This window comes from Lycium ferocissimum, chromosome 9 (genome assembly GCF_029784015.1).
Source record: "Lycium ferocissimum isolate CSIRO_LF1 chromosome 9, AGI_CSIRO_Lferr_CH_V1, whole genome shotgun sequence".
NCBI lineage: Eukaryota > Viridiplantae > Streptophyta > Magnoliopsida > Solanales > Solanaceae > Lycium > Lycium ferocissimum.
The window spans coordinates 29696897-29704265 of record NC_081350.1 but is presented as its reverse complement, the minus strand read 5'-3'; the positions used below and the strand labels follow the sequence as shown (position 1 = coordinate 29704265).

Sequence of the window (7369 nt, the reverse complement as noted above, 5' to 3'; positions counted from 1 at the left end):
TAGTACTATCTGTTACGTGTAAAAACTAAGGCCATCAATTGAGAGAATTTTGACATGATTGGATAAGAATAAGATCGGGGTTCCTATCAACTCTGCAGATGTAAATAATAAATACAGTGTTTTGTTAACATAGGTACATTACATATAAACCTTTTGAAAAGTATTCTAGCAGATATATTGTGCTTACACCGCCATACACAATGGCAAATCCGACATAGAAAAGGGAGAGGAAAGTGAAGTGCCAATAATACACACATTTTTTAACTCGATGTGACTATACAGGCAAGTGACAAATTCGTGAAATATATTAGGCTAAAAGAGATCAAACGTATATACCGTATATGGGCTTGGTTTGTGAGGTATATCTCCAGATTAATGACACGAGTGCTGTAGTTATAAAGGAAACTTATGAACCAATTAAGCAGATCATATAAAGTTCAAACATCTTTAATTAATCATCAAGAAATGTAGTGAGATGGATGAGATTCCTCCCGTATTCTTAATCATTCATTTCTCCTTTAATGGGTCATATACCACATGAATCTAAATTAATCAGGCTAGTAAATTCCAAATACATATGGTTATACCAAAAACAAAAACTTTATATTCTTGACATCTCAATCTCTCCATTTTGCCACTTGATTGTAGTTTCCACACAATGAAACATCTCTAGGATAATTATGAAGGCCTATTTTTTCCGTCCATCTTATTTTAATTCATTCGATCTTTTCATATGTCGTTAAAGATTTTGCCATACGCATCAACAAAAATACTCGATAGCATTAATTATAAGGGATGTTTGATTAAAATATCATTTGTAGTAAGAGTAGAATTGCAAAAATAATGTCTTTGTAGTTTCCATTTTACTTTTTGGTACGAATGTTTGGTTTCCAAAACCCACTGAGCCAACTAATTTGGGGATTTATGTCGTGTAGGACCCATTAACGAGTAAGTGCTTTCAATTTGGAGTTTTTCAACTCTCATGGCTCAAATTTGAAATCTCTAATTAAATGTGGAGGAATCTCATCCATCCAACTACAATCATTAGTCGTGCCTTTCTAGTTTTCTAAAATAAAAAATATTTTATATTTGTTTTTCTAAGTAAACTGACAGATAAAAGAACCGATGGAGAGTAAGTATCAAAAATACATTAAGTAGTAGTAGGTTTTTTCTGTTGGATTTGAAAGGGTATCAAATCGATCGTTGCTACTTAATTAAGTTACCTACTTAATAAAAAAAAAAAGTTACCAACTTACCTTTGACATTATCGTGTTACCTGTACTTTAAACATCTATTCTCTAGGGTCTTCTTTTATTCTTTCCATAAATATATTTTGCTTCCATTTTTCTTACCAAGGACTGGGGGTGTCAAGTGGGCGGATTAGGCTGAAATTGGCCAAATTAAAATATGTTCAGGTGATAAATGGGTTGGGCTAACATTGACCCAAAAATTACTTGGGCTGAAATGGGCTGGGTCATGAGTCATCCAACTTGACCAAGTTTTTTTGAAGGGTCTATCTTCTTGAAAAATATTTTTCATGGAAAATATTTTCTAGAAATACATTTTTTGCGAAAAATATTTTCGCGGATTTTTCGTGGAAAATATTTTTGAGGAAAACATTTTCCGTGAAAAATATTCCCCTTCACATCAAACACACCACAAACTTATAAGATACATGATACAAGAAAAATGTATACATAGAAAAAATAAAGTAAATCTCAAGCAATAAACCTATATTTAAGTAAAGCTTAAAAATGGGCTAGAATTGAATTAAGTTAGAGATCACTTTAAAATGGGTTATGTTGGATTAGACTAAAATCAGCCCAATATAAAATTATTTTGAATCCATCCATAAAATTTTGCACAGATTCAACGGATCGAACGGGCTATCATCTTTTGGATCATATTTGACGCCTTACCCAAGACCTGGCTAGTAATTAAATATAAGACTGTCATCAATCAATTCCTCGTGTGTCAACATCAAGCTTAGTTTGGATGTCGATAGCTTTGTAGTTTGTACCACTAACGATATCATAAACTCCTTCTTTCTTATTTTTAATTTTATCCCATATGTTGTTTGCTTCTCAGTTGTCCATTTTGTGCACTTTCCTGTAGAAAATAAGAATGACAAATCTGTAAATAACTGAATAACTAAAATATCTCTACTAGTAGTAATTAAAAAATGGAAAATTAACCCGTACCTAGCTGGCCATTTCGATGAATTGAAAAAGATAATGTAAGAGATTAATACCTGTCTTAATTCAAGAAAATCATAGACATTTACGTCTTCTGTTTGGCCTGGGAGAAAATAATCTTAGTTAGATCGATATGTACTGCTTAATTCCCTTGCTTACATCGTTTGCATGTTGCCAGGTTCCTAGGTTGCAGCTAAGCTTCCTAATAAAAGTATTTTTATCAATTATATTACGTACTGTTTGTGTACCAATGAATTTTTATCGAAGACAAAATATTTTATGAACAATCCTTGACTTACACGTCTAATTTTTTGGACTTACTTCAACACGAAAACGTACTTTCCTTTATAACGTCTAGTTTCTAGTAAGTAACAAGGTTCCTTGCCACCAAAGCCGAATTTAATTTGTATATCTTATCGAACCTACTAAACTCCACTCTCAACCTGAAAGATATATACTACGCCAATTAATCATGCATTTTATATTGTGGAGTTGCGGGGGTATTTGCACAAATAGGATTTTTCCGTGTCACCGTTTAAATTTTGATCCCGTTAAGAAATTTTCGTAACGTAGCAAAATCTTGATGAATTTCTAGAATTTCAGATTAAGCGTTTCTTGTCATAATAATCGCCAAGATTTTTGGCCAAATCATGATGAATTGCCAAAATTTAACTACAAATCGTAGCGACTTTGAAAAAAAAATTCTTGTCGCGAATCTCGACAGATCTCCAAGATTGTGGTAAAATCCAGACGGAGCCAAAATTATGACCATAAATACTAACAAATCATAAGAATTGACTACAATATGGAGGGGTCGCTGCAACAACTTACTGTGTAAGAATTTTATCCATATGTTTTTGCTTCAAATTTGGTCCAGATAAACTCTTAATTTGATAGATAACCTTCTAATATCAATTCCAATTATTTCCAATGGCTAGATTCAACTTAAACCTTAAAAAATTAATAGATCACATTGTCTTCTTTAATAAATTTTTCAAGCTCAACAAAACACAATAATGTTCTTTTATTGTTTCAACCAAATTAAACGAAATTAAATCAATAAGGATAGACAATATAAGCTCAATGAAACATTAATAACTCAATGTAGGTGGCCGCGTAGCTATCTCCAGAATATTGGTAGTTTTTTTTTTTCCTCCCACAAGAAGTAATGAACAAAAGTGGTCAACTGATTATGTGAATTTGTCTGCCATGTATAAACAGGTGAGAAGATTTTCTGGCGGTTAAATCTTGTGAAGGCTACTGTATATAATGTTAACAACTTGCTTTGGGCTTTAATTGAAGCCCATTATTGTTTCGGATTTACTTGAAGCCCAATAAGTAACTTGGGGTCAATGAACCTTGTTATATGTAGTATTAGAATGGGAGAAGCTAAATTAAGAAAAGGGACTTCGTTTCGTGCTGGGCTAGGTTCTAGTAGATCGTACTATATGTAGAGGTGACAAATTGACAGGTTGAATCAAAACATGTCAAGTCAATGAACAAGAGGTTAAAAGTTAGAGTAACTTACAGAAATAACTACAATTTAGTAGCTTCTAAGGAACCACAGCTAACTACAATTTAGTAGCTTCTAAGGAACCACAGCTAGTATTTTCATATTTACGATTCATAGCTAGGTTTTAGGTATCCCTGCGTGTATTAGAATATATTAAATGTACTTGAATACACTGTTCAGCTATATACATATGTATACAAATGAAACAAAAAACACATAAAATTAAAAATTCAATTTATTTGGCAAACATACAGTCATAATTGCAGTAAAGACACATACAATCAAATACATGAGTGTATATAAATGTACATAATTGCAGTATAGAAAAATACAATCAAAATATATATTCAGTCATACACATATGTGTATAAATACACATACATATGTAATTTCGGCCATTGCAGTACGTTGCCCAAAATAATGATTCAAATACACATGCATATAACTCATTCAAAGCAAATATACATTCATATACATATATTTTTTGATGTATTTGACTGTATCAGAATTTGATACTAATGAATTATATCAAATTAAATACACAAAAATTCAATACAATATAGCTATTTAACTTTAATATACATAATGTATAAAAAAAAAAACTACATCATTTAAGGATACAAGACACTCCAGAATACAACTGCACACAACTCATTCAAAATCAAATACATTCAAATATACACACACACACACAAAACTGCATATAGCTACGAAATAAAAATTTAAAATTTAATGTAGCTACAAAATGTAATTAGATCAAATAGTAGTTATTAACTATAAATACCTCTTAGAATTAGTTATGCCATGTAAAATTTACCTGCGTAAAATTTGCTTGGGTCAAATTACGGGCCATGACCCAACCTCCAACTTCACCTCAATTTCCTATCATCAGACCTCACTTTGTGAGATTTCACTGATTATGTTGTTGTTGCTGCTTTGCAAGAATCCTTTCTATTATATTTAAATAAAATTTATTATTTTCTTTGTTTCAATATTACCCTTATCATTAGGAGTCAAACTTAGATTTTTGAAAACATAATAAATAAGAGTAATTTAATTAAATATACCTCTAATAAATATTTTTTCTAAAAGGGGGTGCATTGTCTAAGAACAAGTAAAAAGGGAGTATTAATTTCCCATACCTCTCACGTGTCCTTACGGGCCTCACAAGTAGTTTTCGATTTTGTCCATGTTCTCCCCAGTGCTAAATTATATTCATAACACAGCTTTCAGGACAAGAATGGGAAACTAAAGAAACAGTCGAATATATTTGTGTCGTATGCTTTGGGAACTCACCTTCCAATGTACCAGACGTTTTAGGATACAAAGTGAGATCCTCTTGTAGCACATCTCTCTAACACATTAGATCATGGTTGGTAGCTTTATTTTTGGCATGATCTAAATAGTCATGGAGCCATGATTTTCGCTAAAGGGATTTAAAATATCTTTCTTAGAATTCAACATCTACAATATATGTAAAACATAATTTTAACTTTATATATACAATATAATTTTTTGACGAATGATTCCTTAGCTCTGCCCATTGATTTAAGAGGAAATGGAATACGAATAGCATATATGTGCTGGAAAAGTGAGATCACATACTTGCTTTCATTCTCAATACTGACATGATCTGAGCATGCTAGGTAGTCTGCGTCAATTACTTTATGGTCCTTAGACCTTATTCTTCTTTTTCAAAACATACGCATCAGATAATACTCTAAACAGAACATTAATTCACCAATTAGGATAGACCAGTAACTGGCATCATAAACATAGAATGTCTCAGAACATGTGATCATATATAGTGTGTGAGTACAACATTCCTTTAATTAACAAACAACAGTTCAGGCATTAAATATGACCTCTTCAAGTAAAATTGACATTATTATACAATAACATCATGAGTGTAATCACTTGCGTCGATACAGAGAGGTTAAGAGTATGCAAATCTTACCCCTACCTTTGTAAAGTAAAAAGGTTAGTTGTTTCCGATAGACCCTCGGCAAAATCTAACATTATTCTCTTAAGCCGAAAGTAAAGTCAACCCCATAACCAAAGAAAGAAAAAAAGAAGTCAACCCAAGTCCGAGCAAGTAAGATTATACAGCAGGAGGGTAAAAACCACCATCAACAACCAAATTATGGCCTGTAACAAACTGAGAGTCATCAGAAGCCAAAAACAAGACAGCATCCGCTATATTATGAGCCTTCTGTGGCCCATTATTTTTCAAGACACTAAACGATTCAAACATTTTCTCGGATTCCTCTGCATTCATCCTCAACGATTTCTCGAACAAAGGCGTTGCCACTATCCCAGGGGAAACGCAATTCACACGTATACCGTGTTGACCTAGTCCCATGCTAGCAGACTTCACCAACCCAAGCAGCGCGTGCTTCGACATCGCGTAATCAATATGCAAGGACGAACCATTAGTCGCCACGTGGCTTCCCGTGCATATTATTTTCCTTTCACACCACCTTCCACCATTGCCCTCGCCGCGTGCTTCACACACGCTGCTGATCCCCGAACGTTGACACTAAATACTTGTCGAAAGAATAATTCAAAGTTAATGGAGTAGGAAACAAAGCAAATTTGTTTAGAATTTGGGTAGTATTATTTAATTCATGTCTAAATAGGATTTTAATCAAAATAATACTTTTTCTATTCCAATTTATGTGATATAGTTCGTATTTCGAGAGAGCGCTAAACTTCTTTATTTTAACCGTAAATTCGGACATACAACCTTTAAGCTTTTTTGAAAAATATTTACATACTTAGAAATTACATAAAAAGTACTACTATAAGTCGTAATAATTAACAATTTAAATTATTTAAAGGGCATACCAATAAATTGCGGTCAAAGATTTTGTTATTTGACTCTCGAAAAAATGAAAAATATCACATAAATTGAAACAAAGAGAGTATAAGAATAGGTTTTCTAGATCCAAGCTAAATTAGGTTTTGGACTATTATTAAGAATGTTGCTAGCTATTTTTATAGAGGAGAAAAGTAGTAGAGAATTATAGAGCACATTCGAAGATCTATTAATTTACGAATATCCACAGTTGATTGTACCAACAATTGGACTTGTTGCTCGTCTGCGACGTCGCATTTGATGAAATTGCAGGCTGTGCCAATGGATTCTGCTACTGATCGACCATTTTCTTCATGGATGTCAGCAATTACAACTTTAGCCCCATGTTGAGCAAAGAGACGTGCTGTGCTTTCGCCGATACCACTTGCTCCTCCGGTGATGATGGCGATTTTACCCTCCAATTTCTTTGGTGGAATAATTGGGTTATCCATTGTCTTCAAATATATTGGTTTGAAGGTAATTTAACACTTAACCTTGGTGTTGGTTTAATTATAAAGAAGTTGATGAGAGTACCATCTTCTTGCAAGTTGCACATATTTAACAAATTAAATTGGTTGTTGGGAAAAAGAAAGAATTGTTAAAAATCAATCTTATCTTATCTTATCTTATATATAATTGCAGGCCATAAGCCCGGTGAGGTGGCACTCTCTTAGACCACCATTAGCCTTTATCTTTTTTCTTAATTTTTGGCATTTTTTACAAATACCAGAAAAACAAAAACATTAAGTAATAAATGAGAGACAACGCTTCGGAAGAGTCTAAAAGGCACTAAACATGTACTGT

The 7369-nt window shown here is 32.8% G+C and overlaps 1 pseudogene; it reads right to left on the bottom strand.

The window, feature by feature from the left end:
* Nucleotides 1–5652: 5652 nt before the first annotated feature.
* LOC132069376 ((+)-cis,trans-nepetalactol synthase NEPS1-like) lies at nt 5653–7159 on the bottom strand (annotated as a pseudogene).
* Nucleotides 7160–7369: the final 210 nt, after the last annotated feature.